Raw genomic sequence first — 20,987 nt, 5'->3', positions numbered from 1 at the left:
GGGCAAGCTCCACCCAAGACAGAGCCAGTTCTGCTATAGCTGTCTGGCCAGAAGTCAAGCTCGGTGGTCCATCAGAGAATCCTTTCGGGAGGAGGGGAGCCTTCTTTCCCCAGAATAAACGATGAGTCTCTGATGGTTATGAATTAGATGGTGGCGGTTCGTTCATTTCATGTGAAACAAGGATTTAGAAACCTTGAGAAGTAGGAGGGGTTTTGAGAATGAAGGTGTGTCATTGGCTGGGATTAGGATGCTGCAAAGCCGAATTTGGGCAAAGATAACAGGAGACAAGCTTATGTGACTGTCCACCTGTAATCCTGAGTGACTACCTGTAATCCAGAGTGACCACCTGTAATCCTGAGTGACCACCTGTAATCTTGAGTGACCACCTGTAATCTTGGAGCTGTGTCTTGTGTTCCTGAGGCAGGCACAGAAGACAACGAGAGAGCTTTGTCCCACACCTTCTGTTCTCAGGATAAGATTTTTAAGTCCCAAATGTGAGATTTCCAGCATTTGAAACTACTCCATATCAGCAGCTCCATGCCAGTTCCCCTAGAGGCTTGGTCCATGGGCCCCACACAAATACTATTTGCTTTATTTCTTCAGTGGCCTCATATAGAGTCAGGGAAATCCGAAGTAGATTATAATCCCCAACAAAATACATTCAATGAAACCTTTTTGAGAAGAATATTTCCTAGTCCTTAAGAAGTTGAGTTTGGGAGTTATTTTATGTCACCAAGATTATAAACAGAGATTAAAAAAAAAAAGATCGCTGAGTGCCTTCACAAGCATGGTCTCCTTTTTCTGAACCCATAGCATTTTCATAGTACGGTGCTCTATCAGGTCATAAACACTGTATGCTTCATCTTCTTTTCAAAGGGCATGAGCATTCTGAGTAAAACCCATAAAAATCAGACCGCAGATGCTTGAAAAAAACATTAGTTTTTAAATGCTTAAATCCAAGCAATAAGGAAGTCAGTATCCACAATATGTTAACATATCTCTTCCTGGAATCTACTTTCTGTAAAAAAAAAAAAACACTTATTGCCCTTAATCCATTCTTCACTTCAAGTTTTGTATGTCAGAAGTATAAAATATCAAAACAACAAAGAAAATATTGAAATCCTTTATAATGGAGCTTAAGAGATATATCATTAGATATGAGTGGCTACTGTGCAAGGAGAATGGTCTGCATTCAAACATTCAGTATCCATGCAGTAACACGAAACTAGGCATGGATATGCACCCGTAACTTTATTACTGTGATATGCACTGCCAGGAGGATTGCTCAAGCTTTCTGACCTCCAGCCTAGCCTCAAGTTCAGTGAGAGATTGTGAATCATAGGAATAGGATGGGGAGCAACAGAATGGGACACCTGATGTCCTCTTGTGCCTTAGCACATATGCCAAGACACAAACATCTGTACACACATGCATGCATACACTATGCATACATATATCATGTAATCATAGACCGCACATCTGAAAAAAACCAGCTCGTTATAATAGTTATAGTTTAATCAAAGGACTATGTAATGCTTTAGGAACTTATATTATTAAATGTGTGCTATTTAATTAAAATGTCTAAATTTTGAAGGGCAGAACTTAACCTAGACTATATTTATTGAAAGGATAATCATCTTAATACAATGCTGCTATTCATAAAAAAACAAAGCAAAAATGAAACATACTCTGGAGTTGAATAAGGAACTAACACGTGTAGTTCAATAAAAATGCATATACATGAATTGTATAATATATAGGAGTATATGTAAGTTTTCATATATATGAATTAGATACAAATAAACTATAGCACAGGACTCCAAATACTTACAAAAGTATAAAATCGTCTTTGGAGGAAAAATGGAGACAGCTAAAAAGTTCTAAACTTATGAATAAATTATTAGAATTGATGAATATGTCATAAATAGTAACACTACTGCTTCAGCACAGTGTGCCAGGTGTGCAAGTAGTTGTGCATGTGTATGTGTATAAGTAAGAAAAGACAACCAGAGAGACATGCAAAAGTGGGGATTGCAGATAAAGTTTCTTCAAGAGCTTGAATTCTATACTATAAAATAAACTATAACAGAAATCTCAAGCATTTTCCATTGGGGATTCATGCAGTCATGGAAAAAATTAAAAGCGTGATTAATAGCTATAGGGAATACAGGATAAGCTGCATCTTAAAGAGAATTCTGATTAGCATCATGCACTGACTGCTTTCAATATAAAATTATATCTAGTTTAAAATTCCCCTCACGCCACAGTTGCTACCTCTAGGCAAGGTTCTTTTTTCTCTCTGGGGTCATTCTTGCTACTTCAGAAAACAGGCAACTAGTCAGTAACAAGACACAAGAATATTAACAGAAACCCAGAGAATTAAGGTGCTGCACATGCCCAGACATGTGCAAAGTGTTCTTTTCTCATTCTATATATCCTTTCAAAGCCCGTATGTAGGACCTAATGGTTCAATGTGCATGTATATAACCATGGTACATATATTTGCCATTTCTACATCATACTCATAGCCAGGGTGACTTCAGAAACCCAGATCAAGTAATGTGTTGTTTGCTTGTTTGTTTGTTTGTTTGTTTAAATTCTCCAGTGACTTCCTACAGAACGTGAAGTAAAATCTGAATTTTCTCACATGGCTTGGTTTGCCTACTGTTCCATTCTTATTTCAATTCCTTTCTTCATAACTACCAAGTTCTCTCCCTGCTCACACTTTTTTTCCTATTACTATAATAACCTCTGTTCTTCCTTAGCACATGGACATTTGAACTTATTGACCCTACCAACTATCATTCCTATTAGCACTGTGACCATTTTATATCCTAATATAAATATGTATAATAATATAAATCTACTGAGACCAAGAAGAAGAAAGAGGATGTGGAGGAGGAGCAGGAGGAGGAGAATATATAGGAGAATGATGAAGAAAAAAATCAGTATTCCACAAGGTTCTGCCTTTCTCACTGTTCTGTGCTATTCTCCAGGATCACAATGGAATTAATTGTTGGAGGCAAAGTGGAACAGCTAACACAATGTGATAACTCAGCGTTGGGACTCAAACCTGTAGTGAAAATTCCAACTTTACAACAGCCAAGCTATGAGTGCTTGGTTGCAATCCTGAGAAGTCTCTTAGCCTCATTCATTCTTTATTGGATTCAAAAATAAATTCATCCATCCAGACACTTCACTGCAGCCTAGAGATCAAGCAGTGAACATAATAATACCACTGCATTTATGGTGATGTAGATGCACGGCACAATTTCAAGGAAGAATCAATGATATGCCCAAGTATGAGGTATATTTTCCAAATATTGATCAAGAAAAAAACTTTCTTAGGAATTCTTTAAACCTACGAACTTACTGAAACAAAAGCAATTACCAATGAGAAGTGATAAAGACATGTTAGAGTCTTCAGTTTTTAAATGCTCAGAGCTTATTTCGTACGATTTGTTCTTTTAGAATTTCATACAGGTATCCAGTGCATATTGATCATATCTATCCCAATTTCCACCAAGACTCCTCCCAGAACACCTCTACAACAAACACCCTTCCAAACTTCATATCTTCTCTTAACAACTCTGAGCCAGTGCTGCCCATATATACATAAGTTTAGGATCCTTCACTAGAGCGTGGGCTGCTTCTTGGAAGAACACTTACTCCCCCTACCTCAGCATCCTTTAACTGTATGAGTTCTTCGCCTAAAAGAACTTCATGAGAACTACTCCACCTATGTTGGAATTGCACCAGATTTGACTTTGCATGGACCCTGTGCAGTCAACTACAGTCATAATCAATTTATGAATGCAAGGTTACGGCATATCCAGAAGACGTTATTTCACAGTAGTAGTCCCCAACCTCTGCCTCCTACAACCCTTCGTCCCTCTCTTCACAAGCTCCCACAAGCCATGTGAGGAGGGGATATGACCTGGCTGACTCAGTTAGGCCTGAGAACTTCACGGTTCCTCAGGCTCTATGCTCAGACCTAGCTATGAAAGCAAAAAGGAGGCTGATGAAGGTTGAGAGTTTCACTAGAGAGATTCCTGTCCACTGATGCTCATTGCCGCTCTATTCTCAGAAGATAAGAAAGATAATCAGACTAAGGGATAATCAGACTAAGGGTTCATCAGCTGATGCATTGATAAGGAAAACATAGTATATATACACTTAGATATGTTTTTTTAATGTCCTCCTTCTGGTGGATAGAAGAGTAGATTACACAGTGAGCTGCAGAAACCATAGTCAACACTTGAAAATGATCAGTCATCCTCCAAGCTTCTCTATTGATTTTCTTATTCCTCAAGCACGCAGGGATTAGGAGATCTTGGGAAAGTAAACTTACACTTAGTTTGGACAGGGTCACTACTTCTTGCAATCTCTTATTTGCTATGTTTTGTACTTGTGCATGAAAATAAGGTAAATTATATCTCACTGAGATATGACACATTAGGAGGGAAAGGCTATTTCTTTCACAAGTCTTGATCACATTTTCTGTAAGTATTGTAGTAGATGCTGCTAAAATTATAATTTCTCTGTAATGTAAAACAAAGCAAAGACAACGACACTGAATTCAAACCAACCTCCCTGTGAGCCTGTGATTCATCATTTTTGGCTATATGATCTCTGTTTATATTACTTCAAATTTATGAGACTTGATAATCTCTTCTTAAGATTGTGACTAAAAATTTGCAATGATGTTAGCATTTGCTGTGTTTAGAGTGCTTTGTTGTTTTGATCACTGAGTTAAGTACAAAATACACACTTTCACATATACATATCCACCGCCCTCTGACATGTGCACACAACTTTATTTTTATTTTTATTTTGCATTGCACAGATGAGGAGCCTCATGTGTAGACTCTTGAGTCAGGCTTTTCTCAAGATCACATGACTGGTAAGTGTCAGGATACTCAACCAGGTTCCACAACAGTGGTAAGTCAGTGTGTGATGTGCGGTTGGTGCTTTCAGCATGGGTTCTCAAGAGATTGGTCAGATGGCGCAATATAGTGGCAGGCTGCCTCAAAAATAAAAAGAACAAGAAGGAAGGAGGGAGGAAGGAAAAAAGGAAAGAAAGGAAAAAAAGGAGTCTGAACTCTTGTGGTTTTGTGGAGGTTCCATGCTACTTAATGTGACCATGAAATGATGTGTTGGGAATGATGTGTTAGGATCAACGAATTGAAAAGCACTGGTGGTGTCTGGTTGTGTAACTTTCTATATCAAATACAGGAAGTGTTCAATAAAAAGATGGTTTCCTACATTACATAGATTCCTCATAATTTCATCATTTTAAATATATACACACATATATACATACACACATATATACATATGTAATTTATTATTTGAGCATTTTAAACATGTACACAGTGTGTTTTGAGCACTTCTTTGAGAGAAGCCTGTCAATGTCCCAGTAGAAAAAAACTGCCATGTGAATCAGAAGGTGGCAAAATCTTGAAAAATATGTCGAACCACAGTAGATGTATTTTCTTTTCTTAATAATTTAAAATGTTCTCCAAATACAGTTTTTGCTTTCTCTCCTCCTCCCAGTTGGGCTGCACCCTCCTCTCCCATCCTAATCCACTTGCTTTCTGATCCTCAGCAGAAAAAGAACAGACTCCTCGGAGATAACAAAACATAGCAAAATAAAATATAATAAAGTAAAATGAAAACTTTCATATCCAAGTTGGATAAGCCAAGCCAACAAATAATAAAAAAAAGAAGGAGCCACAAGAGAAGGCACAAGAATCAGAGAGCAGCTCATTTACCAATGTAAGAGTCCCATAAAGACACTCAACTGAAAGCTGCTGTATATACTCAGAGCAAACCTGGGTAGGCCCTGTGCTTGCTGCTTCAGTCTCTGTGAGTTTATATAAGCCTTGCTCCGTTGCTTTAAAGGGCCTTGCTCTCCTGCTGCCCTCCATGGACTCTGACTCCCCTACTCCTCCTGCCTCCTCTTCTGCCCGTTTCTCAGAGCTTGATAGCCCAGAGACTGAGGGTAAAAGCAAATATTACTGGTCTAAAATATGCAATAATAAAATTACTACTAATGGTATTCTACTATACTTAAGTATCAGTGTCTTAATTGGTCATCATCATAAAGGATTCCTCCTGCAGTGAACGGGAACACATATAGAGACCCACAGCAAGACTGGGAGAGAGAGAGAGACAGAGAGAGAGAGAGAGAGAGAGAGAGAGAGAGAGAGAGAGAGAGAGAGAGAGAGAGAGAAGAGAGAGAGAGACACCTTGGAAAAACGTGGTCTTAAATAGGACGTCTCCCTCAAATTCCTCCTCTCAGACTGTATTTTATTTTATTTTATTTTTAATGATTTATTTTTATTTTTAGTTTGTTCACTTTACATCCCTATGGCAGCCCACTCCCTCTTTACCTCCTGGTCTCACCCTCCCTCCTTCATTTCCTTACTCCTTCCCTAGTCCTCAGAAAGGGGGAGCCCTCCCCTCCTCACAGCTGACCTCAGCTTATCAAGTCTCATGTACATAGCCTGGATCCTCTTCTTCTGCGGTCTGGCAAGGCCACCCCATCACAGGGAAGTGATCAACTTGTGGGGGCCACAGTCAGTGTCAGTAGTCCCTACTCCCCATATTATAGGACCCAGAAGGAGACTGTACTGCCTATCTACTACATCTAAGCAGGGGGTCTAGGTCCTCACCAGGCATGGTCCTTGGTTGGTGCCTGAGACTCTGGTGCACCTCCTCTGCCTGGATTTGCTGGCTCCATTGGTCTCCTTGTGGAGCTCCTGTACCTTCCATGTCCTTCTGTCTCCCACCTCTTCCATAAGACTCGCTGTGTTCCACACTGAAGTTTGGCTGTGAGTCTCAGCATCTACTTCCATCCGCTGGTGGGTGGAGTCTTTCAGAGGACCTCTGTGGTAGTCTCTGTCCTGTTCCTTCTCTTGAGCTGCTTCCGGTGTCTATTCTATTTGCCGTTCTGAATGAGAATTAAGGATTCCCCCTAGGGCCCTCCTTGTTGTTTAGCTTCTTTAGGTCTGTGTATTATCACTCCTGAATATATACTTGAAATATGCTCGACCGTACAACAAGAATATTTGTTCAACTATGCTCATAGCAGCTTAATTAATAATAGCCAGAATCTGGAAATAACCGAGAGGTCCTTTAACTGAAGAATGGATGAGGAAACAGTGGTACATTCACACAATGGAATACTACTCAGCTATTAAAAACAAGGAAATCTTGAAATTTGCAGGCAAATGGATGGAACTAGAAAAGATTATCTTGAGCGAGATAACCCAGACCCAGAAAGACATACAAGTTATATACTCACTTATAAGCAAATAATAGCTACACAATACAGGAGAACTGTATTTTCTTAAGTGAGGATTATTTCTATCTTTTCAGAAAGAGCAGTGATGAGCTATTCTTGATGGTTATGTGAAACAGTTGTAAAGTTGGGGTTATTTATATTAATCCATATTATTTCTTTACTGGCAATCATAGGAACTTATATATTGCTTTCTCAATAGACTCTTGTCCATTCAGGAACTATAATTAATGGATTTGACAAGGATCTCAGTAATACTTCTATGCTGAACCAACACCTTCTGTGTGGATTTCAGTAAAGGCCAAGGATGTGACTTTCATCTAAAGAATTACTGCTAAGGCTGCCTGTTCTGCTGAGGTGAATGTGTGGTCACTTGAGTACTGTAAGAACATAGGGTGCTTCTAAATCTCCTGAAATTCAAAGGCATGATGCGTCTCAGCTTTCTTTAAATCCACAATTAAACCATTAAACAAGCAAACATATTTAAGCATAGCTTCACTGCTTGTTTAAAAGATAATCATACATACAAATGAAAAAGGACTCAGCATGTTATATTTATATATTTGTGCATATATGTGTATATAAACATATACATATCAATAATAATCAAAGCAAAAGAGGCTACCATTTAAGAGAAAGTGAGGGTGGGCATGTGCAAAGCTTGAAGGAGAAGATATTAAGTGATTAAAAGGAGGAATGTGAAAAGTGAAATGCTGTGATTATAATTTAATTTCAATAATTAAGTAATTCATTATGAAACATTAACTATGATGTGGCAATTTTTCTTTTACCAATTATCCTTACATATCTTTTTCTGGATCTAAGTTATTAAAAAATTTTTAAACATAGAATATAGTTTTTATAGCTTTGTTGCTGTATCCATTTTAGTTATTATTTGGCTGGTTTTCCAAATAAAAAATGTAACATATTCAAACCTTCAATAGTATGACATCAAATGTAGAAGCAAACAATTATCTTGCTGTTTGCCTGCCATGAAAATTTTAATTTTTAATTTATCTTTTTTCATTAGGTTCAAAAATATACACCCACTATAATGCAAAATCCTTATCACATAAGCTGTCTATGTAATGGATACTTTGTGAAGTCTAAAGCTTTATTAATGAATAATTCTAATTTGGCTTCAAGGTTAATGCAATATTCTGTAAACTAGATAGATATACTGTTGTGATAAGCAGTGATTTGTGAGATATTTTATTTAATTAGTAATTTCATAATGTCTTTAGATTTTTAAGTACACTATGGGATACCTGCAGTCTTCAAAAAAAATCTTAGTTATTACTACTCAAATTACAGAATCATGGATTTTCTTTAATATGCAAATTTGATTTAAAAATATTCCTTTTAATTTTAATTTAAATGTCATTTTCACTTCCCTCTAATAATGAAATGATGTTTCCTGAGGAGACACATACTATTCAGTTTAAAACCTGGATTTTCCTGTGCAAGCAAATACATAAGTAAGCAAGATATATGTAAAGAAAAGCAGTGAAATGAGATGCAATTATTTAGAGTAAATGAAAATATGTAGCTAAAACATAAGCCTGGGGCTGGAGAGATGGTTCAGCATAATCACTAAGGAACTGCTGCTCTTGCAGAGGATCCAGCTTCAGTTCCCAGAATCCACATGGTGGTTCACAACTGTCTGTCTGTACCTCCTACTCCATGGGATTGAATGCTCTCTTCTGGACTCTGATGGTACCAGCCACATACATGGTGTACATACATATATGCAGACAAGGATTCATACACCGAAAATACACAGAAAACAAAAATAAGTATTTACAGGAAACCACAAATCTGCTTTTCATTTTAAATACAGTCCTTCATGCTGTGTCTCACTAACTAAGAGATGAAATAGGTAAATTTTGGGTCAAAAGTCTTGTAAGTGGATTGGTGCTTCCCTCTTACCACTATAAGTCCTGCCTAGTTGGAAGATGGCCTCCTTAGTCTCCATGTCTACGAGGCTCAGCTACAGTCATCCCCATGTCCTCTCTGGAGCCCACCCTGTTGCAGGTCTATAGCCTGTTTCACATATGTCCTCAAGATGTGCAGAGTTAAAGACAGAGCAGAGACTGAGGGAATGTCCAACCAATGCCTAGCCCAACTAGAGACCCTCTCCATGAACCAGAGGCAGCCCCAACACCATTTAACATACTCTGCTTTGGTTTGACAGGAACCTAGCATAACCACCCTCTGAGAGGCCCAACCATCAGCTGATCAAATCAGGTGCTGAGACTCCCAGGCAAGCATTAAGCGAATCCTGTGGATTAGTGGGGAGGTGGGATAATAAGCACCCAGTGGGGACAGGAATACCACAAGTAGATCAACAGAGTCAACTAACCTGGACCCATGGACAGAATCACCAACCAAAGAGTATGCATGGACTGCACCTAGGTGCCCTACACATATGTAACGATGAGTAATCTGATCCTCGTGTGGGTAACCTAGCAAACTGAGCCGGTGCTATCTATGGCATGGGGGTGCCTTGCCTGGCCTCAGTGGATGAGGTTGAGCTCAGTCCTTATGCCTCTTGGTGTGCTGGCTAGAAAGAGATGGGGGATAGGAGGATGAAGGTGGGAGAGTTGGACCAAGTGGAGAGAGAGAGAGACAGAGACAGAGACAGAGAGACAGAGACAGACAGAGACAGACAGACAGAGACAGAGAGAGACAGCGACAGAGAGATAGAGAGACAGAGAGACAGAGAGATGAACTGGGAAACATCTTGTCTGGATCAGTAACAGACTTTGAAAAGGGACCCTTAGTAACATGGATTCAAATTCTGTGGCTCACTGGTACATATAGTTTTTCATGGAAAACAGGAAAGAAAGAAAGAAAGAAAGAAAGAAAGAAAGAAAGAAAGAAAGAAAGAAAGAAAGAAAGAAAGAAAGAAAAAGAAAGAAAAAAGAAAGAAAAGAAAAATCAACAAGTTTTGCAACACAGAGATTTGTTACTCTTAAGGAACAAGCTAAAACTGGGTTTAGAGATAGTATATGAAAGTTAAACCCAAATGTGAGGCACCAGATAAAAGAGTCTCACTACTTGTGCACTACTGCATGCCCTTGGCCTGTTCATCAATGTATCTGGTCATGATAGTGTATTAATTGAATTTTGAGACTGTGTTGTGATTTATTCAATAAGTGAAAGGAGAAAAATGTGTGTACAGTATGAAGGACATTGTCTGTATTGAGTTGATGAATTTTTACAATAATGTACTCCATTCTCAGAAGCTTTGCTAAACATAAACTCAAGATTCAATGTCACGCATCTGAAGTCTTCAGAACTAGAGTTTCCCCATAATTTTTCTCATTAATATACTAGGTAGGGTTCCATGGAGGAAAAGAACCAAGAGAACACATGATGTATACAACATAGGAGGAAGAGATTATTACCTTTGCTTACAAGGTAGGGGGATTGGTAGTCCAACAACAGCTGTCTGTATATTGAAAAGGCAGAACGAATTCATGGCTGCTAAGGTCAAGAAGCTAGATCCCTTGGCAAACTCAACAAATATGATACTGAAAAGCCTGGAAACCCCATGCGAAGTCACTGGTGTTGGGTCCAGTTCAAAAATGCTGAGAAACTGGAGTGGGATGTCAGTGCAGGATCTCAGCAATAATGTGCTCTCTCAGAAAGAGAAAGGGAAGGCTGGCCCTGAATAGGCATGGTTCTTCCTCCATGGACTTTCTTTTTTTTTTTTTTTTTTTTTTTTTTTTTGAGTCTCCTCTAGGTCACTGCTCTATATGTCAATTCTCTCAGGACAAGCGCCCAAAGACATGGGTGTCTATCATCAGTCTTGTGTATCTTCTAATCTTATAATCCAGTCAAGTCAACAACTAAGACCGACCATCACATTTAGCATATATTCAGTGTACAAACTAATGGACTCTGTTATTTCTTTTTCATGAATGATTATAATGTAGTTTAATAATATCCCAATTACTTTTTTCACAGGTCTCTCCTCTTTATTCCCAAATAATCATTCTCTACTTGCATGTTATTTTGAATTATTTATTTTGTATATTTTTTCTGTGTGTGAGCGTGCACGTGCACACGCTTAAGCATGCATTTGAGAACTGGGAGCAACTTGTGGGAATGGGTTCTCTTCCTTTCACTATGTATATCATAAGGAACAAACTCAGGTTGTTAGGCTCATTGCCTTCTGATCCATCCAACCAGACCATCATATAAATGCATATTTTAAATATCTATGATCTACATATAAGAGAAAGCATGCATGTCTAATCCTGCTATATTTTATTTAACGTGATAATCTCTATCCAGTTGCCTGCATTTTCCAACAGACAAGAGTTATTTTAATTTGTGGCTGAATAATTGTCCACACACTATGCATGTGTCTACACACACTGACTGGTCTCTAGGCTTAGTTCCTTTTTTTACTCTCGTGGATACTGAAACAATAAATAGGGACATTGCAGGTATCATGATATGTATGCTGACTTGGTTCCTCTGAGTCTATACTAGTGAGTAGAATATCTGCATCACACATTGGTTTGAATTTTAGTCTCTGGGCAGTTTCGTAAGTGATTCAGAACTTGCTCTATCTATTATAATTCAAAGATGATTCAAATGCTCATACTTTTGTGAATAGTTTTCTAGTTTTGATTGAATGGTATTTAAATAATATGGTACTTTTTCCTCCAAATGGCGAAAAAAACAGGATGATAAGATGATAAATTATTTAGAAATCTGAATCAAATTGAGGTCATGCTCTATTTAATGTGTACTGTAAGGTTAACTGGCTCCTTTTCCTTTTGGTCAGGACAGGCATAAGAAGATTAAAGAAATTTCTAGTTTTATCAAAAATCATCAGAGTCTTTAAACAATTCACATGAAATCCTATCAACACTGCAACGGTCTTCTCTTTCTGCTGCAGTTAAATTCTTTTTAAAATAAGGAAGAAATGTATAGAATCTTGCCTGACATTTTTAGTAAAGAAAAAAACTGCATGGAAGATTCTTTTAGTCATTTTTCTACCACAAACAGGATTTTTAAAAAGAATTATCTCTTTAATTTTTAATAAAAATAGAGTCTTCTCTCATACATACTGCCCACCATTCCACTCCCTCCACCCTTCCCAGATCTGCACACTTACCCTCTCCTCCAGACCCACTCCTCCTCCATGTACCTTCAGGAAAGAACAGGCCTTCAAGAGACAACAGCCAAACAGGACAAAACAAAATGCTAAATTTAAAAAGGCAAAAGGCATCATATCGAGGCTGAACAAAGCAACCCAAAAGGAGGAAAAGAGTCTCAAGAGCAGGTAAAAGAATCAGAAATACGGTGCCTCATATTTGACCATGTCCCCTGGAGGGGGAGACCTGGTGGCACTCAGAGGAAGCATAGCAGGTTACCAAGAAGAGACTTGATACCCTATGAACATATACAGGGGGAGGTAATCCCCCTCAGGAACAGTCATAGGGGAGGGGAATAAGGGGAAAATGGGAGGGAGGGGAGAATGGGAGGATACGAAGGATGGGATAACCACTGAAATGTAACAAGAATAAATTAATAAAAAATTTTTAAAAAAAGAATCAGAAACACACCCACTCTTGCTGTTAGACCCATAAAATCAACAAGTCAACATACATGCAACAGACCTGGTACGGACCCATTCAGGCCATTTGCTTGACACTTCAGCCTCTGTGAGCCTGTATGTGGCCTGCTTAGTTGATTCAGCAGGCCATGTTCTCCTGGTGTCCTCCAGTCCCTCTGACTCCTGCAATCTTTCCACCCCCTCTTCCACAACACTCCCTGAGCTCCACGGAAGAGGACCTGATGGAGACCTCTAGTTTAGACTCCTCATATAACGTCTGGATGTGGGTCTCTGCATCTGCTCCCTTCTTCTCCAGGAAAAAGCCTCAGGTATCAAATCACAGGACCCAAAGATTTCAGCTTTTCCTGGGAAAGATATATGTACTGAAATACGTCACCTTGCCATATTAACCAATATAGGAAAAATTTAAAATGAGGAGGACTTCCTATTTACAGAAGATACCCAAGGCATACTGGTTAAAGAAGGAAATGTGATACAGCAAGCATGTTTTGTAAACCTTCCTTCATATGTCTGATGTAAGAGATAAACGGGATGCTCAACCACAGAGGGGAGTATATACACACAAAGGAATTCTGACAAAATGGTCTGTGGCTTGTTCTAGTTCCTTTATTTTGTTGTTAGACAGGGTATCATGTCCCCAAGCTAGCCTTAGATTCTCTCTGTAGCAGTCTGCTCATGACCAAAACATCTGCTCATCCTCCCATGTCCATTTCCCAAGTGCTGGGATCATGGTATACATTCTCATGCACAGCTAAAACAAAATGTCTGTTCTGATATTGGAATCACACACATGCATTTTAATGGCTCTTCTATATTTTCCAAAACTATATAGTTTATAACCTTAGTTTTATATTTACGAAAGGCAGTGTTCATAGGTAGATATGCTGTCCTAGCTGCATGGCTATTCTGCACTACCCTACACAGACAACAGAATGTGTGGGCTACATAAGAGTTTCTCTTAAATGTATGTGTCTCAAAGAGAAACAAAAGTTCCACAGTCAGTTTGTCATCAGCCTCCACTGCACAAGAGCTGAAGTCCAGGGTCTTGTGAGTGTAACTCAGCTTAGGCTCCTACCCAAAGGGGAGTTCTGAGGATGCTCAGCCTGGAAAACATGGGACATAGTTTTTTTCAATTGTTTCCGACCTTTAAAAATATGTAGCATCTAAGCACAAAATTTCTTTTGAAGGAGGTTTTCTGCTGAAGGTTATACTGTGCTTTTCATTAAAACATAAATCTGTTGGCTGTTAAGCCTCCTATACAGGGAAATCAATGCAATCATCAATGCATGTGGTTCACTGGAAAATGTAAACTGCCTTTCCCACCCCCAAGAGGAATGGATTAAGTAATGCAGAAGGTTCTGCTCAGGCACTCTGCACACATCTCTCTGAAAAGAAGACTCTGCCTGCAAAGCTTCTCACTGTACCTGCCAATTCTCCCCCTTTTCCCCAAAACACAAACTCCCATACCACATTGAAGCATGAGTAATGCCTTTAAAGAGCCCAGAATATGTTCGTAATAATTGATACTTCAGCCTCTGGTGCCAGGGCTGCACGGATGGCATACTTTATTGTGAAAGCTGGTAGTTGTGTTTTTCTCCCTCTGGTATCATGCCCAGATGAAGCATGCCCACAATCAGTGTTGGCCCAGTGCAACCTGAATACAGAGAGTTTGCATCTTTCCGAGTGCAGGAGTGCCAGAGGCTTATATAATGGATCTGACATATCAAAATTTTCTTTGGGGCGGGGCAGAGGATAAACATATGATACAACACACACTGGGGGGAACAATTGTTTTAAAGAAATAAATTCTTTATTACCAGTGATAAGTTGACATCACTTTGGACTCTGTAGTTTAGCATATTTATACTATACTTTCTTTTAAGTTCTGGATATACACTTTTAATTTTTTATTTCATTAAAGACAAAAATATTTTTTCAAACTGTTTCTGCTTACTGAAGAAATTCCTATCCACTATATGTTACTTCAGAATTTATTTTTAATATATTGACATTTGCTTTGACATTTTAACTATAAAATACTGCATTTTTGTTTAAATAGCTTCAGTATACTTGAGATTACCACCTCAATAATGAAAAAGAATAGACAGTTGCAAAGGCTTAAAAAGACCTTTAATAATAGGAAAGTTGTCAGTCAACAAAGCCAAGTTCTTCCTTTTGAATACTCAGTATTTGGTATAAATCTTGTGTGTATTTTTAATAATATCTAACAAAGTCATATTATTGTGAGAATTAATGTTATTAATTAGAAATTTGTTATTCAACAATTTGAGATTTTCTTGGATATAAATGACAATAAATATAATTTATTGTCATTTATTGCATTTATAGCAGTTCAGTTGAGTGCTCTTGAGTTCACACAGTTCCATGAAGTTCCGTTCATGCCGTCAGTGCAGTTCAGTTTGTGGAGTTCAAAGACAGTTTTCCAAAGCAGTGAGGAGCTGAAAGTAACCAGTTTGAATCAGTCAGCTTGGGGAGGAGTATTGAGCCAGAACAGCTGAGTTGAACCAGCCAGCCAGAGTTCAGAAAGAATTAGAAAGAGTAAGCTTAAGTCTCAGAGGTTGAAACATTCAAGGCCTAGGCTAGCAGTAGGAGACTGGAAGCTGAAGCCTTCAATTTCCGGGCTTGGAGAAGATTAGGTTGTACGGAGGCTAGATACATCCATGCCTGTGCCTAGGGAAACATACTGAGCTCAGCCCAAGACTCATGTTTGCACAACTTGGGTAAGGCTCTCATCAGAAGAAATAAAAACATTTACAATGGTTTATCTTGAAAATTATTGAGATAACATTCGTCAGTACTGCTTGCAGTATTGGGAATTCTGGGAAGCAGAAACTTCCATCTGAGTGGCATGTGAGCAATTATGGGGGGAGGTATTTCATTGATTTGTCATTGATTTAGGAGGGCCCAGCCCACTATGGGCTGTACTATTCCTAGGTAAGTAGGCACGGGATGTATAGAAAAGTTATCGGAAAATGAGCTCAGAAGCATGTCAACAAGCAGCAATCGTCTGTGGTCTATGTTACTGACCCTTCCTCCAGGTTCCTGCCTTGAGTTCTTGCCTTGGCTTCCCTCCTTGATGGAATTTAACCTGGAAGCCAAATAAAACATTTTCTCTGCACATTGTCTCTGGCCATAAAATGAGCAAAGAAAGTTAGGACTCTGCTTTTGAAGTCTGACCAGCGAAATGGACAAAACATAAAAAATCAAAAAACACTATTAACTTACTTAACCCTTAGTACAACCTTGACATTAGAGTGTCCTATTTTTTCCTATTTAATAGTCAATAACTGAGTTTAGCTTGATTGGATAATGTGATTTAATCACACTAACAACTAATTAATATAGTTGACATTGACTGAATAAGCTTGATTTGATGAGAAGCCTAACATGTTTTTCCCATACTAAAACAAAACAAAAAAGCATATATTCAGTTGATTATAAGTTAAGACTGATGGGAGCCATTCTAGTTGAGACTCCTAACAGAAAAGTATATGAAGGCTAAAGTAGCTATCACCTGTAGCCAATCTGGACTTCCAGTGGAGGGATTAAGACACAAACCAACATATAAAACCTTTAACTCAACCCTTGTCCTGCCTACAAGATGTTCAGGGACAAAGATGGAGCAAAGATTGAAAGAATGGCCAACCAAAGACTGACCCTACTTGAGACCCATTTCCATGGGCGAGAACCAATCCCTGATATTATTAATGTTACAATACTATGCTTTTAGACATGAGCCTAGTGTTAGTTCACAAACAGATTCCAATAGCACACCTACTGCCTGTCAGATAAAGACAGCCGGCAGGCACCTCTCTCTCTCTCCATCTGATGCCTGCCCATCTGATTCTCTGTCTGTCTCTCTCTCCACTCTGTATTCTCTTCTCTCTTATTCTCTCTCACATTGTCTGTCTCTGCCTCACCTTTCCCATAATAAACTCTCTTGTGCCACACCTGTTACACAACATGCAATTTATATATCATAACACCTAGCACAGCTCCTCTGAGAGGCTTCACCCTATAGCTGATGGAAACAGATGCAGAGACCCTCAGCCAAACATTAGCCAGAGCTTGAGCCACATCACACAGAAGAGTTGGAGGAACAATCGGAGGAGCTGGAGGGGTCAAGGGCTCCACAAGAAGATCTACAGAGTCAACTAACCTGTGCTTGTGGGGATTCACAGAGTCCAAGCCACCAACCAAAGAGCATACATGGACTGGTCCTAGAACCCCTGCATATACGTAACAGAAGTGCAGTTAGCTCTTCATGTGGGTCCCCCAGCAGCTAGAGCAGTGGCCTTCTCTGACTGTGGATCTGCCTTTGGATCCCATTCCCCTGCCTGGGCTGCCTTGTCTGGCCTCAGTAGGGGAAGATGTGCCTAATCCTGCAGTGACTTAATGTGCCAGGGTAGGTTAATACCCATGGGGGATCTCCCTCTTCTCTAAGGAGAATAAGAGTGGAGAGTTGGAGGAGGGGCATGGGAGAAGGACTAGGAGGAAAGGAAGGGGGTCTGTGACAGTGATGTAAAGTAAAAAAAAATAAATACAATTTGTAAAATATCTAAATGAAAGAAATGATGTAGTTATAGTTCATTCTAACATCCCACATGGGATGGAGACTGTAACTCTGTAACTTTGCTTCATGTCTCTTTCATTCTGAAACACTTTGCCCAAAGAGCATCTCTTCATTTGCCATTTGTAGCTTTTCTGTCATTGTATAGAAATAGTATCATTTTCTATAGTACTTGATTTTACTATCCAAGGATTATGACAAAAATAGGCACACCAGGGTGGTAGAAAACTCTTATGGATTAGACATGAAGGCCTGTCTACAGGAAGGAGTATATTTTGAATAAATAGTAGAGTACAAATGAGAATATGAAAGGGATTCCTAACCTAACCTGGTTGCCAAGGAAACTTGGAGAGGCTCCAGCTTCATAGTGTTCTCGTGAAGGAGATATTGTTGACCAAAGCACTGTGGTCCACAGAAAGCTTCCCAGGTAACAGCAGCAGCAGGCACAAAGTTTGTGAATATGTGCAAATGAACATGGGTTTCTTGGAGAAGTAAATTAGTCCACTGAAATAAAGACAAAGAAGAGAAGGATGCTTTGAGTTGGAGCTGTAGAAGTGAGCATGTGTGCTTTTGTACAGGCTTTGGAGGGCCCTTTAAGAATTTGGGAGTTTTTCCCTGCTGGGGAGTCACTGAATTATCTTTAGCATAGCAGTGATGTAATCATTCTTTGGTAATCTTGGCTGCTTTACAGAAACATCACTCAGGTGAGCTTCAGCAACTTAAGAGTGCTCCTCATCCCCCACATTCTCTTAATAGTAGTCTTAACTATTGAAGCAATGAAAATGTAGCTATGTTCCTCACTTAGCTACTGTAACAGAGTCCCCCATTAGATCCTCCCAAGTACTGTGAACAGAGGTAGTAGCTCTTCTTCCCAGGGAGCTGCTTAAACCTTGTCATTTATAGTGGTGCAGATTCTTTGGAGTCGTGGACATCTTTAGCTTCTCATCCTCCTGATTCAGTGATTAAAGTCAGTGGTGATTGGGCAAGTGCTACAAGAGGTCCTTTGGCATAAGGGGTGGAGCACAGGAGGGGATTGTGGCCATTTGTGCTAGGAATATGTAGAAAATTACCTCTGAAGGGAACATTCAATTTGAAAAGGGTGCAGCATGAGTTTCAGATGTTGTCAGCAGAATCAGAGTCCCCATCCTGTTGTCATGGCAACCATCATTCCACTTTAATATAAACTTGGGTCTGTATTGGACATTCAGGGGAGAACTGAGTGATCCCTCAAAGGATATGTAGTTATTCTTGCCTTGCTTTCTGCTACTGCTACTGTTACTCTGACTGTTGTCATCAACTGACAGTTATTGTTGGTCAATTAGCAGAAACCAAGCAAAAGTAAAAGGACCCGCTGTATATTTTCCCTAGTTAAATATCTAGGAAACTCGCAGTTTATCTTCTGTGAAAATCACAGTGTGGTTGTAGAGGAGTAATAGTTTCCAGAACCCCAAAGCATCTAAATTCCAAGTTCACTTATGTTAAATGATTGGAAATGCTTCAGCATGGTTGTTCAACATATGTAAAGTGGAAATCTCTGACCTATGGTGTTTCCTCATGCCACTGAGGGACTAAGACAAGGCCTGGGGGTATTCACATAGACCTTTATGAAACAGGTGTGTAAAGCATAGGATAGTACCACATTTAGTATAGATTGCTACTAATAACTTTAAAGTTAAACCTGTTTTTTTTTTAAAGAACATGAAGCATTAAAAGATCATTAACTTTGGGATATTGACATCTTTAGGTAGTTAAGATTCAGCTACTTATAATTTTACTTCCTCATCTCTTACCACAGTATTGATCATTGGGAATTCAGGCAGAAGTGGATCTCTTGCTTTGCATTGTGACCTCAAATGTTTTCATTTTTAAAAATCACATAAATTTGTAAAGATTACAAATTGCTGTTACTTTCCTGTCAAATGTTATCACTTGACTTGTTTATTTTATAATATATAGCAGATGGATATTCCACTCAAATACTATATCAGATTATAGAAATATAAGAACAAACCAAGATTTCAATCAGTTACTCAAGAAACCCTATATTAGGTCCAAACAGGGCGAGATTACACAAGAAAGAAAACACTCTATACAATTCACAAGTATATGATCCTTGTTGGAAATCATGCAAACTATAGTGAATGAAAAAAAATTCAGCAATTATGTGTATAGTCAGCAGACTGTAGTCATGAGAAGGGGTACCAGTTGTAAGAAACATCTGTATGGACTGCAGGCACAGAGGTAAGAGGAAGGCAAGAACAGACCAGCAAAGTGAAGGAGATGGGAAAACAACCTCGAAAATGACAAGAAGTTGGATTAATGAAGATGAATATAGATGCCACAGGTTAAGAAGGTATTCACACTTGTTTATAAAAGTAGAGTGGACAAGGACATCAGATGTAATTTGCATACATTAAACATGCTCTTCATTATGTATTGTTCTTAGACATATTCACCAAATATTATTCTTACCTCTTACGTGTCACTTGATGTGTTTAAATACAATCTATGATCCATTTATGTGGTTTTGTGACACAATTTTCATTTTTAATTTGTGTGTGTGTGTGTGTGTGTGTAGAAGGAGAGAGAGAGAGAGAGAGAGAGAGAGAGAGAGAGAGAGAGAGAGAGAAGAAGAAGAAGAAGAAGAAGAAGAAGAAGAAGAAGAAGAAGAGGAGGAGGAGGAGGAGGAGGAGGAGGAGGAGGAGGAGGAGGAGGAGCTTGTGACTTTCCTTCAGGTAAATATCGGACAGAATGTGTGAGAAAGTTCAGTAATAGGGAAAATAAATAGAAGGGTAGAGAAGATTATTAGGTTGAATGAGATCACCTATGCTCAGGGGGTATGGCTATAGATGATTGAAGATTGCAAAAGATAGTGCAGGAAGCAAAGGAGAAGTAACATGATCGGCGAATAATTACAGATGTAAACATCTCCATGGTTCCCTCCCTTTCTAACTCTTTAGGGCGTGATTTGTTTTCTCTAGTACCAAGGCTCTGGTAAAAACTATGTAGTTTTTACCTTGAAATTACAGTTCCTGTTCTTTGCTAAAATATACAAATTGTAGGCAAGATGACACAGATTTTCATGATTTTTATATCTCTAGTTAGAGGCTCCTCAGTTCATTTATTCACTAGACCAGAAACTGCTAGGACCTGGGCACACAAACAAAGATTATCAGGGTGTAATGTGTCTTGACACTCCTCCTACTGAGACAAGCTTATACAGGTGACTATGTTGAAGCTTTTCTTTTGTTTTTAACAAAATCTCAATCATTCAATTTACTAATGAGTACTTGGGGGCCAGATGCTGGGGTGGAAGCCTACTAGCTCAGAGAGGCAGAGAAGGCACCAGCTGACTTCCTTCTCAGCTGTCTAGTTTCTCCACTTTATCTTCTTTCTCTACATTTTCTGACATTCTTCCAACTTTCCATTTTATTCCAGTATCAAATCTCCCAAACTGCTTAGTATCATTAATTTTCAAGACAGCAGTCCATATC

The sequence above is a fragment of the Acomys minous genome (assembly GCF_964271855.1).
Source record: "Acomys minous genome assembly, chromosome: 16".
Lineage (NCBI taxonomy): Eukaryota > Metazoa > Chordata > Mammalia > Rodentia > Muridae > Acomys > Acomys minous.
The sequence above is the reverse complement of the archived record's forward strand: the minus strand, read 5'-3'. Positions refer to the sequence as shown.